The sequence below is a fragment of the Rattus norvegicus genome, chromosome 4 (assembly GCF_036323735.1).
Source record: "Rattus norvegicus strain BN/NHsdMcwi chromosome 4, GRCr8, whole genome shotgun sequence".
Classification (NCBI taxonomy): Eukaryota; Metazoa; Chordata; class Mammalia; order Rodentia; family Muridae; genus Rattus; species Rattus norvegicus.
Window position 1 is genome coordinate 120,817,579 of NC_086022.1, and position 18,694 is coordinate 120,836,272.

An 18,694-nucleotide genomic window follows, 5' to 3' on the forward strand; every position below is an offset into this window, starting at 1 on the left:
ACCAGGACACAGTGAAGGCTTTATTTGAGATGAGCTGGCTGGAGGGAAGAGCGATAGGGGCTGGAAGCTGAGGAATTACAGGGAGCAAGAAGCAGGATGGGGATGTAGCTTAGTGGTAGACTGCTTTGTTTGCCTAGCATTCCTGGAGCCCTAAATTAAAATCCTGGTACTGAAAGAGAAGAGAAGAGAAGAGAAGAGAAGGAAAGAAAGAGCCAAAACCAAACAGAAACTTATGAGAGGAAAGTCCCAAAGGCACTAGCTGACCTTTCTAGACTGGCCAAAACTTCAAGGTCACTGTCAAATCCATGGTCTGACCTGGGCATGGTGGTGCATCCTTGTTTTTTTTTTTTGTTTTTTTTTTTATTCATTTATTATATAGAAGTACACTGTAGCTGTCTTCAGACACACCAGAAGAGGGCATCGGATCTCTTTACAGATGGTTGTGAGCCACCATGTGGTTGCTGGGATTTGAATTCAGGACCTCTGGAAGAGCAGTCAGTGCTCTTAACCGCTGAGCCATCTCTCCAGCCCGGTGGTGCATCCTTGTAATCCCACTTCCTGGGAGGCAGAAGCAGGTGAATTGCTACAAACTTGAGGGCAGCCTGGTTTATACAGTTAGTTCCCAGCCAGCCAGGGCAAAATGATCTGCCTTACCAGTCACCACACACAGTCACCACACACATCTCAATTAAAAACAAAAACAGAGGGCTGGGGAGATGGCTCAGAGGTTAAGAGCACTGACTGCTCTTCCAGAGGTCCTGAGTTCAAATCCCAGCAACCACATGGTGGCTCACAATCATCTGTAATGGGATCTGATGCCCTCTTCTGGTGTGTCTGAAGACAGCTACAGTGTACTCATATACAAAATAAATAAATAAATCTTAAAAAAAAAACAAAAAACAAAAAACAAAAATTTGATCAGGATCAGGGAATTTGATCAGGTCAAGTCAGTGCTTGAACTGGAGGCTCCCAGTTGTCCCTCCCTTGTTGTGGTCCTTCCTCTCTCCCACCCTCTGGGCAGTCAGGCTCCAGGTATCCGAACCTTCAGCAGCTCCTCATTGGCTGACTCTCTTCTCTGCCAGTTGCTTTGGAAACCCCATCATTTCATACATGAGCACTGCTTATCAGTGTATGTTTCTCAGGACTCCTAGGCTTCAGGAGTGAAAACACACACACACACACACACACACACACACACACACACACAGAAGAGAGAGAGAGAGAGACAGAGAGAGAGAGAGAGACAGAGAGAGAGAGAGACAGACAGACAGACATAAGGGCTGGGAAGTGGCTCAGTTGGTTAAGTGCTTGTTCTGCAGGTACAAAGCCATTGAGTCTGAGACAGAGAGCTTACAAGAAAAAGCCAGGTGTGGCAGTATGAGACTGAAACCTTAGGCCTGGGGAGTTGAGACAGGAGGACCCTTGAGGACCCAGTGGGTCTAGTTGGTCTAGGAGAATCATTCAGTTCCAGAATGTTTCATTAATTAAAGAGAGCCATCAAGATGGCTCAGTGGGTAAGGGCACTTGCCAGGGCCAGCAAGGTACAAGGAGAGAACCCACTCCTGCACATTGTCCTCTCACCTCCATGTGAACCATGGTGGCATTCATGTGTATAGGCACAGTCTCAATCAATCAATCAATCAATCAATCAATCAATCAATCAATCTGAAGGACCAGGAAAAATTCAGACCCCCTAGCAAACAGAGTAGAGCCAAAAATGTAGGTCAGCCAGTTCAGTGACTCTGCTTCAGGAACTTGACTGACCATAGAACTGATGATTACACCAGCCGGTTCAACAACTCTCTCAAGGAACTAGCTGACCATAAAGTTAGAGAACAATCTTGAGAAACAGGGAGTTTCCCCTTGTGATTTTTCACTGGTATTCTCGACATATTCCAATGATGGCATCCCTACCCCCTTAGGTTGTGGTTTCTCCCTTTAAATACCCCTTCTCCCAGCTACTCGGGGTCGAACTCCTCTACCCCTACATGGGATACGAGTCTCGACCCCAGCGCACTGGTTCCTATCAATAAACCTCGTGTGATTACAGCAAGGAAGGTCTCTCATGAGTTCTTGGGGGGTCGCATCATCCCAAGACTTGACTGAGGGTCTCCCCACTCTGGGGGTCTTTCAAATCAATCAATCAATGTGATTTAAAAATTAAACATTATAATAGAGACTGATTGACAAAGGCACCCAGCATCAACCTCTGACCTCCAATTTCACACATGCACATGCACATGCACACATGCACCAAACACACAAAGAAGGGTGTACGATGGAGCGCACCAGCATGGAGCCTCAGCACTCAGGAATTTGAACCAGGGAGAGCAGGGATTTAAAACCAACCTTGGCCATAGCTTGAGGTCAGTCTGGGCACTGGGATCTTATCTTGAAAAGAAAAAACCAAACATTTGGAGATAACAGCAACAGTAAAATTAATTAATTAATTAAAAAGGAAGGGATGTATTGATTGATATTATCATAAGAAAAAAGTAGATGGGGTCAACCTCAGGAATGGCTAGATGTAGGCCCTCGAATTATGCTGCTCAGCATATACATTCTCTCTCTCTCTCTCTCTCTCTCTCTCTCTCTCTCTCTCTCTCTCTCCCTCCTCTCCTCTCCTCTCCTCTCCTCCCCTGCCCCCACATACACAGAGACAGAGAGAGGAGAGAGTCACCTCACAGTGTGGCTTCTTGTTTTGCTTTTGGGTTCTTTTCTGACACAGTGTCACCATGGAACTCTGACTGAATTGGAACTTGCTACCAGGCTGCCCTCAAACTTTCAGAGTTCTGCCTGCTCTGCTTACTGAGTGCTGGGACTCACACATGGCCATCACCACAGTGGGCATGACCCCTTGAGTGATTTTTTTCCAAAGGCAGACTGGCCCCAGCAAGTTCCCAGCTTATGAGTTTGGTCATGTTGGGGCATATTTGTCCATTTCTGTTCACAGTTTAGGAGGAAAGCCAGTTAGCTTGGTGGGAGCTATAAGCCCAGTGCTTGACCTGTGGCTAGTGGCTAGGGTTGTTAGCCAGGTATTAGCTCCTCTTTCTTGGGAAAGGAGAATCTACTTTTCAGAGAGCTGGTCTTGGAAAAATGGGGGGCGGGGTGAGGATGTGATCAGGGAAAGTAGCTGATGCCACCAACAGCTGCCTTCAATCCTGAATTCCATGCCCATTCCTCTAGGCATTGGGGAGAAAGTGTGGGGAGTCAGAGGGATGTAGATTTATTGGATTTCTAGAGACTGGATGTCCATGGGAAAGGCTGAAGTCTCCGTGGGCTCTGATCTTTCCTTGGGACCATCTTTGAGGACTGTGAAGACAACCATAACACTTATCATGAACACTTCTTTACACTCAGTTAAAACAGCACAGCTCAAACATATCATGGATGGGCTCCTGGCCATTGAAATGGGCTGATAGGCATGTTTTGAGGATGACAGAGACAATTAGTTCTGTGGTCTTTATGGCTTTCCTTGTGGCTGCTTATATTATGTTAATTTGGGTTCCCAAAATTGTGTGGACCAGGAATCCACACATAAGACAATGAGGGACCCTGCCGTTGTTCTGATTGGTAAATAAAGTTGTCAACAGCCAATGGATGGTCAAGGCAGACAGAGGAGGGACATTTAGGATTCCTGGGTGAGGGACTGAGAGGGAGAGGAGGGAGGTCCACCATTCCAGGAGGAGTGGAAGGAAAGGAGACTCCATGCTTGAGAAGGTGCAGGACACAGAACATAGCTGCCATATAGAAGCCAGGGAGAGAGGCCCCAGAGGTTGCCCGACTGAGCCCAGGGCAGCAAAGATGGAGTATAGAATATAGAATATAGAATATAGAATATAGAATATAGAATATAGAATATAGAATATAGAATATAGAATATAGAATATAGAATATAGAATATAGAATATAGAATATAGAATATAGAATATACTAAGTAGTAACTTAGGAATATGGGAGGGAGATGGATTAGCCACGTGGAGGTTAGGAAGTGGCCCATTGGGCTGTTTTAGGCAGATCAAAATATAAAGGCTCTCTCTCTCTCTCTCTCTCTCTCTCTCTCTCTCTCTCTCTCTCTCTTTCTGTGTGTGTGTGTGTTTCATCTGGGAACTCACAACATTGGGGCAGGTAGCAAGGATCGAGCTGCCACAGGGTTCAATTTGAGAATTTAGTTGGGACTACAACAGCCCCTTGTATCCATTTTAACCCTTTTCTTTCTTCTTCTCCTCTTCCTCCTCCTTTCCTCCCAACCCCCCCCCCCACTCTCTTTTCTTCTTCTGAGATAGGACCTCATGTAGCATAGGGTTTTGAATTCTCTTTGTAGCCAAGGATGATCTTGCTTTTTTTCTCAAGGACAGAATGACAAACTTTATTAGAAATGTCTCTTGCTTGTAGGTCACAATCACATTAAAGTGTAGGCTGCGCTGCTGGCTCCGTATCCTACTCTGCGGCGATTTCCACTTAAAACCGAGTCTGGGTGGAGGGTATCTGGAACATACGAAAGATGTCAAATGATGGTGCTGGCAGCAGTGGCAGCAGCAGCGGCAACGGCAACATTCTGTAAGAGGTCTCGATTGGGTCCTGCAGAGACTGTTACACTTTGCCGTCCCAAGGCCACCCCATGGACCTTGAATTTCTGATCCTCCTGTCTCCACTTCCCAGGTGATGGCGCTTATCAGCATGCAAGTCTTACTCCTCTTCCCTCAGGCTGTCCAGAATCTGTTGATATTCGTTACTTAGTCACTGCGTTATCCTCAACAGGAGGCGCCGTGACACAAAATTAGTAAAATTAGAGGCTGGCGAGATAAATGGCTCAGTGGTTACATGGCTGCTCTTCCTGAGGACCCAAGCTCAGTTCTGAGCACCAACATGGCAGCTCACAACTGTCTGTAACTTCATTTGCAGAGCATCTGGCACCCTCACACAGACATACATGCAGGCAAAATATCAATGCACATAAAAATAAACATTTAAGGGGCTGGGGATTTAGCTCAGTGGTAGAGCGCTTACCTAGGAAGCGCAAGGCCCTGGGTTCGGTCCCCAGCTCCGAAAAAAAAAAGAACCAAAAAAAAAAAAAAAAAAAAAACATTTAAAAGAACTCAAGGGGGCTGGGGATTTAGCTCAGTGGTAGAGCGCTTACCTAGGAAGCGCAAGGCCCTGGGTTCGGTCCCCAACTCCGAAAAAAAAAAAAAAAAAAAAAAAAAAAAAAACCTCAAAAAACGTAGAAAATAATAGCTATAATAAAAAACTATAAATAAATAGCGTGCAGCAGGGGGTGCTGTAGAGAAGCCCTAGTAGATCAAGGACAAACTGCTGCAGTTCTGAACCTAGACCAGGGCAGGCTCACCATCTCACCAGGTGTCTCAAGCCCCTCTGGCCAGCTGTCTGGCCATCGACTGGGCTCAGGCTGGACCATGGTTCCCTCACAGACACATGCCACAAACGAAGAGCCCCAGATTCAGCAATCTCCCTGAACTCCCTGCCAACAGGCAGAACAAGTTCAGGGGGTCCAGCTGCATTCCTGGCTCTGCCTGGGTCACAGGAAGCAAAGTGCTGGGGTCAGATGCAGCTTATGGCTCAAGGGGTCACACAGGAGCATCGAGGGTCCCACTACAGGTGGCTTCAATAGCTCAAATTATTCTCTCATTCTCCTAAGAAAAATGTAGTTATGTCTCCAGGGAAGTCATTAGCAAAAACGAAGTAAAAAACAGAACCATAGAGTGGCGTCGTGAAATGGACTTCACATCATACATGCCATGGTGCTGTAGGAGGCTGGAGTCTCAGTCACGCTCTTGCTCAGAGGCCCATGGTCTATCTTAGGCTGTCCTCCACTGTGGTTATATTTGGACCTGAAGTTCTATGTGGGTCCCAGGTACTCACATTACCCTTCCACTTTCTAACAACAGGACAAGCCCTTCCAGAGAAGCTCAGTTCTCTACTGCATGCCCACCATTTGTGTGTCCACACCAACCCCAGCCCCGGGCATAGCCCACCATGGGACCAGAAAGAGCCAGGCCCCAAGAGGCAGCCAAACTAGAAGAAAGGAGCCCCTAAAGGAGAGTGCCAGGCACGTCACCTGTACCCAGGATCTGCTGTCCTGAAAACCCTGGGCAGACCCTCGCTACCCACTGGGCACTGCTGTGGGACAGGGGTGCAGACCATCTTTACCCACCCCGTTCCCTGCTGGAAGACATAGGATGTGAGGTTGTCCCTGCATCAGAACTCCCTTCTGTTGGTCCTATGCAAAGTAGACACCCAGGTCTTTGTGTTTGTGATGGTTTGAAGGTGAAGTGACCCCCACTACCACCACCATGAAGACATACAAAGGCTCCTGGTTTTGAACAATTGGTCCCAGCTGGTGCTGCTTTGGAAGGCTGTGGAACCTTAGGAGGTAGAGCCTGGCTGGATGGAGTGGATAACCCAGGTCCACTTCCTGTCCACCTTCTGCTTTCAGAGGCAACATGACCAATGGCCTATATCCCTGCTGCCACACCTTCCTGACATGGTAGACTATACAACCTTTAAACTGTAAGCCAAGGGAAACTCCCTATAAATCTGGTTCAATGGTCTATAACCCCAGACCTCGGAGGTAGAGGCAGGAAAATCAGGAACTCAGGGTTAGAGAGTTCAAGGCCAGCTTGTGTTACATGAGATCTTGTCAAAGAAAGAGGAGGGGAAGAAGAGAAGGAAGAGAAAATTAATAATTCTTTTTAAAAAAGATTTATTTATTATATTTATTATATAGAAGTACACTGTAGCTGTCTTCAGACACACCAGAAGAGGGCATCAGATCTCATTACAGATGGTTATGAGCCACCATGTGGTTGCTGGGATTTGAACTCAGGACCTCTGGAAGAGCAGTCAATGCTCTTAACCACTGAGCCATCTCTCCAGCCTCGAAAATTAATAATTCTTAAGTTGCTTCTTGTCAGGCATTTGGTCACAGCCATGAATAAAAAAGGGTAACCAATATAATGTTCCCTTATCATAAGGACAGGAATCTGGGTTTGGGAACAGTGGGGAGCTGACCCCTATAGCTGTGTTCTGTGGGTGTTCTGCCTGCACAGAACAGATGGTGAAAAGAAAGGGCTGCATTTTCAGGAATTTTACAAACTGCTCCACTGCGTCAGGAGCCTGAAATCCATTCTGGTGCAGTGTTTACACCGCGGAGGAGGACTCATGGCTCAGGGTCCTTTCCCTGCCTTAGAGCGACCACTCATCATTGAGCATGAGCAACCTTTGGCCTTACAGGAATGACTTCTTCCCAGGGGAGAATGAGTGACAGGGATGAGAGACGATGGGACCTAGCTGTGTGGCACTGAAAGTGTTCCCCACTGGAAAGCAGGGTGAAGTTCTACTTATAAATATGCGGAAATGGCCAGACGGAGCCTCTCTACATCCGTTCCCTTTTCTTTTGAATCTGACAATAATACTTATACAGGAGAGTTCAGAAAGGAATGTAGGCGGCAACAGAGCGTGGAAGCTGAGAGCAAGCCTTCAAAGCCGGACAGCTAGAGTCCAAGCCGCCAGGCTCTCCGGGTTCCATGGTGGGTGGAGCCGGCCAGTTGAATGGTGGTGTGCACCTGGGTAAGCTTGTCCGCAACTCTCTCAAGGGTCCTAATTTTTATTTCTTTCTCCCTCTCCCTCTCCCCCTCCGTCTTCCCGCCACGCTCTCTGTGCGAGTGCTCGGTAGGGTATTTGGAAGCATTGAATATCCATACACAGTCTCTTATTTTCCCATTGCTGTGATAAGCACCTGTCAAAACAAGGGAGAAAGGATGTGTTTCAGCTAACAGCCACAGTCCGCCACTCGGGAAGTCAAGTGGCAGGAGCCCGAGTTGTGTGGTGTTCGCACACCCATGGGGGCTAGGAGGCAGAAAGTGATGACTGCCTGTGCCCAGCTCCCTCCTTCCGGTCCGGGATCCCAACCTAGGGAATGGCAACTTCTACAGTGGCCAGGTTTTCTCTCAGTGCACCTAAACAGGATAACGCTCCCCAAGATACACCCAGAGGCGCAGCCCCCAGGTGATTTTTGTTCTCACCAAGTTGGCAATTGAGATTAACCCATACACATAGTATTCGAGCTTCCCCACCCTTGCGCCCCGGATATAAACAAAGACACAAACAAGAGATTGGCCTGACAAGGAAATAAAGAGAAAAATAGATGGAACCTGTCACAATTCCCATCTCTCGCCTTCCCATCCTTCTGCCTTCAGTATCCCCATTTCTGTCTCTTTTCTCTCTCCTTGCCTGGCTAATTAATTCAACCTCCTAACACTTCCCAGACCAGACAGAAGAGCTCCTGACACCATCTCCCACACCCTTCAAGTCCTGCGTCTCCTCCCGAATTTTCCAATCTGTTCTCAAGTTTTCCTTCAGGGGAGAGCCTCAAAAAAATTTTTTTAAAAAAGATTAGAATCATCAAGGTCTAATGTATACTCTAAAAGGGCTTATTTTAAATGCTCAGGTTTCATTTCAATAAATGTGTACAAGATGTAAAACATCACCTCTTTTGAGACAGGGTCTTGTTTAGCGCAGACTGTGTAGCCCGAGAATAACTGTGCATTTCTAACCCTCCTACCCCTAAGGTTTTATTACACTTTATTTATCTTACATGTGCACACACCAGTAGAGGTCAGAGGACAACTTGCAGTTCTCTTCTTCCACCACGTGGGGTCCAGGATTGAATTTAGGTCACCAGCCTTGGTCCTAAGCATCCTTCCCCAGGGAGCTGTCCTTCAGGCTTCCGTCTGAGATTACAGGCATGTGACAGCATACCAGGTTTTATTTGGTGCAGGAGAACGAATTCCGGGCCTTCGGGACAAGCCTCTCACCCTGCCTCCCACAACACTGGTTCCATCTGAAGTTTCCTCTTATCCTTTCTAGTCAAGTTCTTGCCTCCTCTCTGATACTTGGGAATCAGTCATCCACTTTCTCCAAGCTTTTATAAAATAGCACACAGGTGGAATCACATAGTAAGTGTTCTTTGGGTCCAGTAGCCTTTGAGATGTGTCTCTTTGTGTCTGGAGCTCAGTCATCTGTGTGGCTGAGCAAGCCCTCTGTCTTACAGACACAGCTCACTTGTTTGTCCGTTTACCCATTGGTAAGCATTTAGGTTTCTCTCAGTTTGGGTTACTATGAGTTAATGCTAGGCTGCTATGACTACTTGTAATCAGGTCTTTGTACAGACACACTGTTGCTTTCCTGGTGTGGCACAATAGGGAAGTTTAACTTGATAAAAAGACATTAGCAAGCTATTTTACCCCTGAGCTATGTCAGGGTCATTCCCACCAATAATGTGTTTTTGATTTAGAAAAAGTCGACCTGGGCATGGCAAAAGAGGCCTTTAATCCCAGAACTCAGGATCTGGAGCAGATGATCAAGAATTTGAGGTCATCAGCTACATTGTATGTTTGAGGCAAGCCTGAGTTATGCGGCAAGACCTGGAATCAAAAATTTAGAATGAGCAAATAGGAGAAAATGAGAAAATAGGAGGCAATGGTTCAGTTCGAAAAGTGTTTGCCACGCAAGCATGAAGATCTGCATTCACACCGAACCTACATAAAAAGCCCAGTGTCTCATAATCCCAGGTTAGGGAAGAGGAGGCAGGAGGATACCTGGAATGGCTCTGGCCAGGCATCTTAGCTTAATTGATGAGCTCCAGGTCCCAGCAACAGACTGAATAAAAAATCTCAGTAACAATGCCTGAGTTTGGCTTCTGCCCTGGGTACATACGTAAAAAAGACACGCGCTGCCCCATCCCAACACATTAAGTAAATAAAAGCCATTCTAACCTGGGCGTGGCACGCTTAACCTCAGCTCTTGGGAAGCTGAAGGAGGTGGGTCTCTGAGTTTCAGGCTGGCCTGGTCTACATAGTGAGACCCTGTCTCAACAGACAGACAGACAGACAGACAGACAAATGAAAACTTAGCTAATCTAGTGATTATGCAGCGTTCTCTTGTTGCTGTTCCTGGTGAGTGACTCCTGGGGTTTATTTTTGTATATTTATTCAACTTAAGTCTATTTTCTTTGGCAAACTACCCTCTCACCTTTGCAGGTTTGTAGGGGTTGGGATGCTGAAGGGGTGTTGAAATAGAATCTATGTAGTGCGGGTTGGCCTTGAACTCTTGACCCTCCTGCCTCAGGTTCCCTAGTGCTGGGAGTTTGTACCATTACACCTGACATCTTGTTTTGACCATTTTAAAAAGTGTGTTGTTTCTCTTATGATTGGCTGGCGAGAGTCCTGTGTATAATCTTCATATACGTATTTGGATTTCCACATAGTTACTATTTATAATAATAACACTCTAAACAAGTTACAGCCCACTAAAAGAAAACTTAATGGTTTATGAGAGACGTCTCAGCAGAGTCCTTACTGCTCTTGTAGAGGCCCTGATTCCAGTACCAAGCACCCACATTGGGTGGGTCACAGCCATCTGCAACTCCAGCTCCAGGGGATCACCACATCCTCCTCTGGACGTTGTGGGGACCACACGCATACATATGCAAACCTACACACATTTCCATGTATTTAAAATTTAAATCTTTATAACGGTACTCATCTGTTTTATGACTTGATGAGATACTTTATAGTTATCTAATGATATTAAAATGTAAAGTCAGTATAAAAACTGCCCTTGATAAAATGTCAAGCAGAAAATAAAAAGTAATATGATACCAAGAGACTGTGACAATAAGCTTGGGGACTCGTTCCAAATACCACAGCAACGCCATCTGCCGGCTGAGGTTACAGCTGGAGCTTAAATTATATATGTTTTCCAAGGTGTTTAAGAAGTGTGTTTTAGGGGGAAAATGTCACAAAGAAGTGAATGGTGCCTACAATCCCAACATAGGGGAGACAGAGGCAGGTGGGTCTCCACAGCAGCCAGAGTTGCATAGTGAGACCCAGTCTCAAGAAAACAAAACACAGGGTTGGGGATTTAGCTCAGTGGTAGAGCGCTTGCCTAGCAAGCGCAAGGCCCTGGGTTCGGTCCCCAGCTCCGGGGGTTGGGTGGGGCAGGGAGGTGAGGGGGTGGGAGGTGAGGAGGTGGGGGGTGGGAGGGAGGGGAAGAAAAAAAAAGAAAACAAAACACTGGGCTGGAGAGATGGCTCAGGGATTACGAACTCTGGGTGCTCTTCCAGAGGTACTGAGTTCAATTCCCAGCAACCACATGGTGGCTCACAACCATCTGTAATGAGATCTGATGCCCTCTTCTGGTGTGTGGAGGACTGCTACAGTGTATTCATGTAAATAAAATAGATATTTAAAAAAAGAAAAAGAAAAAGAAAACAAAAAGGGCTGGGGATGTAGCTCAACTGGTAAAGCATTTGTGTAGCAAGCAGGAGGTCCTGAGTTCAACCCCCAGCCTCTCAGAAACAGGAGATGAAATGCTTACAATCCTAACACTAGTGAATGAGAGGCAGGGCGATCAGAAGATCAAGGTCATATTCCCAGCAAGTTTGGAACAGCCTGGGACCTCAGAAAACCTGTTTTTCTTTCCTTTCCCCTCCTTTCCCATTCTCTCCTTCTCCCCCACTTCCTTCCTTCCTTCCTTCTTCCTTTTTTTTCTAAGAGGGTTTCTCTGTGTAGCCCTGGATGTCCTAGAACTCACTCTGTATGCAAACCAGGCTTGCCTTAAACTCAGAAATTCACCTGCCTCTGCATCGAGTGCTGGGATTAAAGCCATGTGCACCAAGTCTGGCAGGAACCTGCTTTTAAGAGAGTGGGGGTGGGGGGTGAGGGAGAGAGAGAGAAGAGAGAGGGGGTAGGGAGAAAGGGAGGTAGGAAGACAGACAGACTGGCTGACAGACAGACAGAAAGGCGGGCAGAGTTCAGCACTATATTACAAGCTTGCCTGGATGTTGCCATGGTTTTTAATGCTGTTTCACAGTAAAGTTGGTTAATTACATAACAGACCACCTCCAAAGCTTTGAGCCATGGTTCCAGCACTGCCTTAAACTGGGGCAGGTTCACAAAACTCTGAAGTGCTAGTCCCAAGGTTGCAGTGTCCCTTTCTGGGGAGCTGCTTCACAGGTATGCACTCACGTATGCTGGAGCCCTGGTTCTAAGCTCAGTGACCTGAGAAGATCATCTTAACCAGGCTCCTACCTGGGAGGAGAGTCTGTGTGCCTCTGTGGATAGTATGTGACAGAGAACATGGGCTCAGGGTGAAGGGAGAGCCAAGGCCAAGAAGAAAGGGGACAGCAAGAGGTGCAAGAACAGAGTCTGATCAAACAGCAGATTTTGAGTAAGTTAAGTGTGTAGGTACATTTTAGACGCATATAGCTTTATCCTATAAAAGCATTTATGTTTTTGTTTCTTATTCTAAAGTAATTCTTGAGGATCCCCGATGACTAATGAGAGAGCACAGTTACCACTGGGCTAGGTGAGAGAGAGGGATTTAAGTCCACAAAGATAGTAGCTCACACAAAGAGGATTCCTATAGCACTGGGTGGGTGGTCATTGGCCACTGTGAGAGGTGTCCTTGGAGCTGCCCGTTGTTACTTAAGGCAAACATACTACACTGTGAGTTGATGAATGGACAGTGAACACGGGAAACATCTGGGTTATTATTTAGGCTCTAATAGATAACTTTGTAAAAGTCTAATATTCAAATTCCTGCTCTACCACCCCTGGGTCCACACCTGAAGGAGTCCACATAAGCACAGCACACATAGCTCCCGACCCATGACTATTGATTCACTATTCACAATGCCAAGATGTGGAACCAGTCAGGGGTCCATCAATGGATGATGATGGACAGAGAAAAATGTGTCATAAACACAAGAGTGGGTAGTAGTCAGCTGTAAGGATTGAGATTGCGCCATCTGTAGGATCTGCAGGAAAACGCACAAAACCGAGACAACCACACTAAGCAAACTACATGTGGTACATTTTCTCTCACGTGGAGTCTAGATTTAAAATGAAAAATCAGGGGGTGTGTAAGATGTTAGAAGATAAAGTTGCTTGCAGCACAAGTCTGGAGGTCTGAGTCCAATCCCAGAAACCCACATAAAGATGAAGGGGGAGAACTGACTATAAAGCTGTCTTCTGGACCCTCACACAAACTCACACTGGTACCAATAATAAAAACGTGGGGCTGGAGAGATGGCTCAGCGGTTAAGAGCACTGACTGCTCTTCCAGAGGTCCTGAGTTCAAATCCCAGCAACCACATGGTGGCTCACAACCATCTATAATGAGATCTGATGCCCTCTTCTGGTGTGTCTGAAGACAGCTACAGTGTACTCATAATAAATAAATAAATCTTTCTAAAAAGAAAAGTTCAAACAGGAGGCTGAGGCAGAAGTGCCATTGAGTTCAGGGCCAGTCTGGGTCACATAGTGAGTCCTGGTCCAGCCTAGACACTCTAAAACATAAACAATAAAGAGACACATACTGAAAACAGATAAACTGAGGAGGCCCGTGGCCTTCCTCAAATATTTCAGGGTGGGAAGGAAGCTTGGTGAGGAACCCCTGGGCAGCCTCTCTACTTCTCATGCATTTTTGCTTATATATATTCATATTGTTGATTTTCAACAATAAAAGTAAAAAAGCCACCAGGCAGCGGTGGCTTACCCCTTTAATCCCAGAACTCGGGAAGCAGAGGCAGCTGAATCTCTGAGTTCCAGGACAGCCAGGACCACACAGAGAAAGCCTGTCTCAAAAAACCAACCGACCAACAAACAAACGAGTAAAAAAACCTATATACAAAGCAGAAAGTTAAACACAAAACAAGTATTACACCAGCATAGTGAACACAGGATGCAAAAGGGCTAGTGGTTCAGCTCAGTGATCAGACCTGGGCTACACCCCAGCACTGCAGTGTGTGTGTGTGTGGGGGGGGGGGGTTGTTACATAACAATCACAAGAGAAAGACAGCTCAGGAACCGTGTGGGAGGACACCAGCAGTGGAGATGACCAGCCTCATACAGCAAAGGGAGTGGGGTGAGAAGCCTGTCATTCCCACAGCTGGGGCTGCCTGGCTTGTGAAGAACCCTCCTCTCCACTCCCAGTTCACACCCTTCCCTGCCCCGGAGCTAGCTCAGGTTGTTTAATCCCTCCCTGGGCGTGGGGGCGGGACATCAGCCCTCCCAGGGTGGTCTGCTGTTCCCTCTGTAGCTTCCTTTATGTCCTCCCCACCATCCCGGAAGAGCATAAGAGTCATCGGACCTCCACACTCACGATCCCCGTTCCACACTCTCATTACACCATTTCAATGACTTCCTTTTTCTCTCTCATCTCCCAAAATAGCAAATCACATTGCTTGCCCAGATTTTCCACCTGAGTTTGTTTTTCAGTTCTGAGAGAAATCAGCTCAGCTGCGGACTGCTGTCTCAGCATCAAATGAATGGCGGTATTTAACGCTGGGACACTCAGCAGTACCGCCCTCTGGCCGCGCAGCCACCATCCTGTCAGTTTTCGCTGTGTGACAGGGAGGCAGGTGGCTCAAAACTCGAGGATGGTAAGAGCCGGGGTGTGCTTGAGTGTTTGCACTACATATGTCCCCTGAAATTTGGTGTGTGTTTATAACCATTGCAGAACAAAGTCAAGCTTACAAAGACTGGCTGGGGACTTAGTCTGTTTAGCAGTCATGGCAGAGAGATCACAGACAGGGCTATTTGTAAACTCAGATGTTTACTGTTCACAGTCCTGGCCCAAGATCAAGGCATGGACACACTGTGGGTGTGGTGAGCACTGAGGATTCACTCTGCTTCCTAGAGTACCTTGGAGTACCAGCTGGAGCACCAGTGCTCCTCCTGCCTTTTTTTTTTTTTAAAGATTTATTTATTTATTATATATAAGTACATTGTAGCTGTCTTCAGACACACCAGAAGAGGGCACTAGATCTCATTACAGATGGTTGTGAGGCACCATGTGGTTGCCTGAATTTGAACTCAGGACCTCTGGAAGAGCAGTCAGTGCTCCTAACCACTGAGCCATCTCTCCAGCACCCTCTCCTCCCTTTCTTACAAGGGCACACTGATCTGCTATTACTCACCCCTTCACTCTGGCTCCTAATCACTGCCTGGAGCCCCCCAACTTCACACTTGCCATTGGGGATTAGCTTTCCACCTGAGACACAAACATCAGATCACTGCAAGGGTAGAGAGTTTCCCAGGAGAAGTGGGTGTCTGGGAAGTGGGACTGCAAGCCACATGAACCAGGGGTGTCAATGGAAACATCACAGCTCAGCCTCAGGAGGCTGCTGCCCGGTTTAATGCACAACTGTTGCAATTAGGAAATTCTTAATTTTTTTTTTGTTTTTTTTTTTCTTTTCAAACAGGATCTGATGTAGCCCAGGCTGGTCATGAATTGGTTATAGCTTTAAAAAATTATTTATGTATATGAATGTTTTGCCTGTGTGTGTGTGTGTATGTATGTATGTATGTGTGTGTGTGTGTATGTATGTATGTATGTATATATACCAGCTGTGTGCCTGGAGCCCAAGGAAACAAAAAGAGGGTATCAGACCCTCTGGAACTCAAGTTACAGACAGTTGTGAACACCACAAGGGTGCTGGAATCCAATGTAGGTCCTCTGAAAGAGCCACGAGTATTCCTAACTGCTGAGCCATCTCTCCAGACCTTTTAATTGTACTTCCACCCTCTGACCTCTATGTACTAAGGTTTAGGATTCAGGTTTATGCCACCACTCCTAGACTCTGGGGCTTTTGTCAAAGTGGTGTGATACTTGGGAGGCAGAAGCAGAAGGATCTTTGTGAGTTCAAGGATAGCTTAGTTTAAGTGAGTTTTAGCCAGAGTCAGAGTGAGGCCCTAACACAAAGAAAGAATCTAAGGGTTAGAGAGATGGCTTGGTGGTAAAAAGTGTTCTTCTATAGGAGAACCCGAGTTCAATTCCCAGCACCCACATTGCAGCTTGTAACTGTCTGTAACTACAGTTTCAGGGGGTCCAACACCCTCACACAGACACACATGCAGGCAAAGCACTGATGCACATGAAATATAAATAAATAAATAATAGATAAAGGAAGGAAGGAAGGAAATTTAGGGATTTAGGGCCTCGTGAATGCTAGGTAAGTGAGCTCACCACCATCCTGAAATTCTTCATTTTAAAGGGATCATGCCAGGTACAGTGTTATACCTGTACTCTCGGCACCATGGAAGCAGAGGCAGGAGGATTGCTGTGAGTTTTGAAGCCAAAAACAAGAGGGAAAAAGAAAAAAAGGAAACGGGGAAGGGAGGGAGGATAAAGGAAAAAGAGAGAGGAAGGAAAGGAGAGGGAGGGAAAGAGGAAGGAGGGGAAGGAAAAAAGAAGGAAGAAATCTCTAAGAGTCTCACTGAACTGTTTGATCCCACTGCTGCCCTTCATTGAACCCAAGCCCAGTTGTGTCAGGACCCACCCTCCAGGGCTGGTCTCCCAGATGCTGATGCAACCACTTACTCAGCTGTTTGTGCTGGCTTCATTTCCTTCCTCTTCTGTCACCAGGGATTGTGGCCAGGATGTAGGCGGCACAGGGAAGATACAGGCAGGGTGCTGGAGTCACTAAGGGCTGAACCACGGTGCATGGCCTTACAGAGCCTCTCTTTCCACCTGGGATGCATGTTACTGCTTGCTCCAAACATATGCCCCCCTTCTCACTCGTGGGTGGTGGATGGAAGCCTCCTCAGCCTCCTCGAGAGCCTCCTGTGTCCAGCTGCCTCCTCCTTACAGTGCTCCCTTCCGAAGCCCTCAGGACACATAGAAGGGCGCCCTTCCAAGAACGTTGCCCACTGTTTTCCTGAGCTTCTCTGGAGCATTACAAAGGCACAAAGGCTCGGAAGGAGGGGTGTGCCCATGGTCCAGGGGAACCGGGAACACTGCAGGGTACGTGCTGTTCCCAGAAATTTAGCTACCTCGAGTGAGGATGCCGATGGTTTAGAGAAGAGTCGGCTTAGCATGAGGCAATTGCCAAGCTTTGTTTTTGCAGAGCTCAAAAACTGTGAGCTTTTCTGGGTGGGGGAGGGGCAGCAGACATAAGCACCTGCTCCAAAATAGGTCACCAACCACAGAACAAAGCTGATTCCCGCCAAGGTTCAGCCAGGAGAACCAGTGGATATATTCGGTGTACTTCCTGAGCATGAGTGAGAGGTTACTTACAGGAGCCTGGGTGAGCCCAGAGCAGCTGCACCAAACAAACAAAACAACCCAAAAAACAAAATCAAAACAAAACAAACCCCAAACCTCACCCCAGCCTGCACAACAACTTCCCTGAGGCTGTATAGCTAAGTGCCCTCTTCATTAGCCTTCCACACTTTGCTATGCCTCTGAGGCCACAAGGCCATATGCAATTAAGGCACCATTACTTGTGGTTTGTCTGGGAGGTTTGGGGAGGAGTAACTGTAATCTCAGGTAGGGATCAAAGATGTCCCTCTTTCTATGAGGGGCTGTTGACAGACAGCAGGCCTAAATCCAAGGGCTGCTTACAAGTGATCACTGCTGCCCTGGTGTAGATGGTGGCTTTCATGCCGGGAGGAGAGCACCCCACAACAGCCACCCAGTGTGTTCTGAATTAAAGTGAGCACTCTCCCTTCTACCCCATCCTACATCACACACACACACACACACACACACACACACACACACACACACACACACACCAGTTGGTAGAGTTATTTACCCAGCATGCTCAAGCCCTGGGTTTGATCGCCAGCACCATGTAATGAGGTAACGTATGCCTGTAACCTGAGCACTCAAGGGGTGGAGGCAGGCAGATTGGGGTTCAAAGGCATCCATCTGTGAGTTCAAGGTCAGCCTAGGATACATGAGGTTTCTATCTCAAAAAGCATCCACTCGGGGCTGGGGATTTAGCTCAGTGGTAGAGCGCTTTCCTAGGAAGCGCAAAGCCCTGGGTTCTGTCCCCAGCTCAAAACAAACAAACAAACAAACAAACAAACAAACAAACAAAAAGCATCCACTTAAGCAGTCAGAAGCCTCATCATCTGAAGCTGTTTGGTGCTGGAGATTTAACTTCGGAATTCTGTCCCCCCACCCCCCCCACCCCATGTAAGGTCTCAGTGTGTGGTCCAGCCTGGCTTCAGAATTCATGATCTTCCTGCAGAAGATCCTAGTCCTGGGGTTAGAGACATTCACCATCATTCCCAGCTAAGTTAACTTCCGATCTTGTAAATATTTTATGTAATTATAAAACTAAAGTTTTTTTTAAAGCAAAAAACAATCTCTAAACACAAAATTAAAATGAAACACAAGTCCAGAGACATATTTGGAGTCTGAGGGGATAACCCACACAGGGAGGAACTACTTAAATGATGTTAATTTAATCTCACTATTATAACATAGCCTAAAACCAAAAAGAACCACGCATCCATAACTGGATTTTAGTAATTACATCATTATTGGTAGTGTTAGAGCACTTATTCTGCCCCACCTCCTCCCTTTCTCTGTGCTACATGTGGAACCCAAGGCCTCAGGCACACCAGGCAAGCACCAAGCTATCCTCCATCCTTTGAACGGTTTTTCTAAGGCAATTGCCTGTTTACTGTAAAATAAGAATTACGGGTTGGGGATTTAGCTCAGTGGAAGAGCGCTTGCCTAGGAAGCGCAAGGCCCTGGGTTCGGTCCCCAGCTCCGAAAAAAAGAAAAGAAAAAAAAAAAAAAGAATTACATTGGTGTTTTTGGAAATATGGACTTACGATAAGAGATTAGTGTGAGATTAGGTGGAGGAGGTCAGGAG

The 18,694-nt window shown here is 46.8% G+C and overlaps 1 long non-coding RNA gene across 2 annotated transcripts; it reads right to left on the reverse strand.

The window, feature by feature from the left end:
• Nucleotides 1-4,340: 4,340 nt before the first annotated feature.
• Nucleotides 4,341-17,865, reverse strand: LOC134486606 (uncharacterized). Of its 2 annotated transcripts, none has more exons than XR_010065857.1 (2): nt 16,405-17,865; nt 4,341-4,488 (listed from the first exon to the last, which is right to left on the reverse strand). It is a non-coding gene; the product is annotated as an uncharacterized LOC134486606 (long non-coding RNA). The 2 variants fall into 2 exon arrangements; XR_010065858.1 differs by lacking the exon at nt 4,341-4,488 and adding an exon at nt 6,705-7,756.
• Between the last annotated feature and the right edge of the window lie 829 nt (nt 17,866-18,694).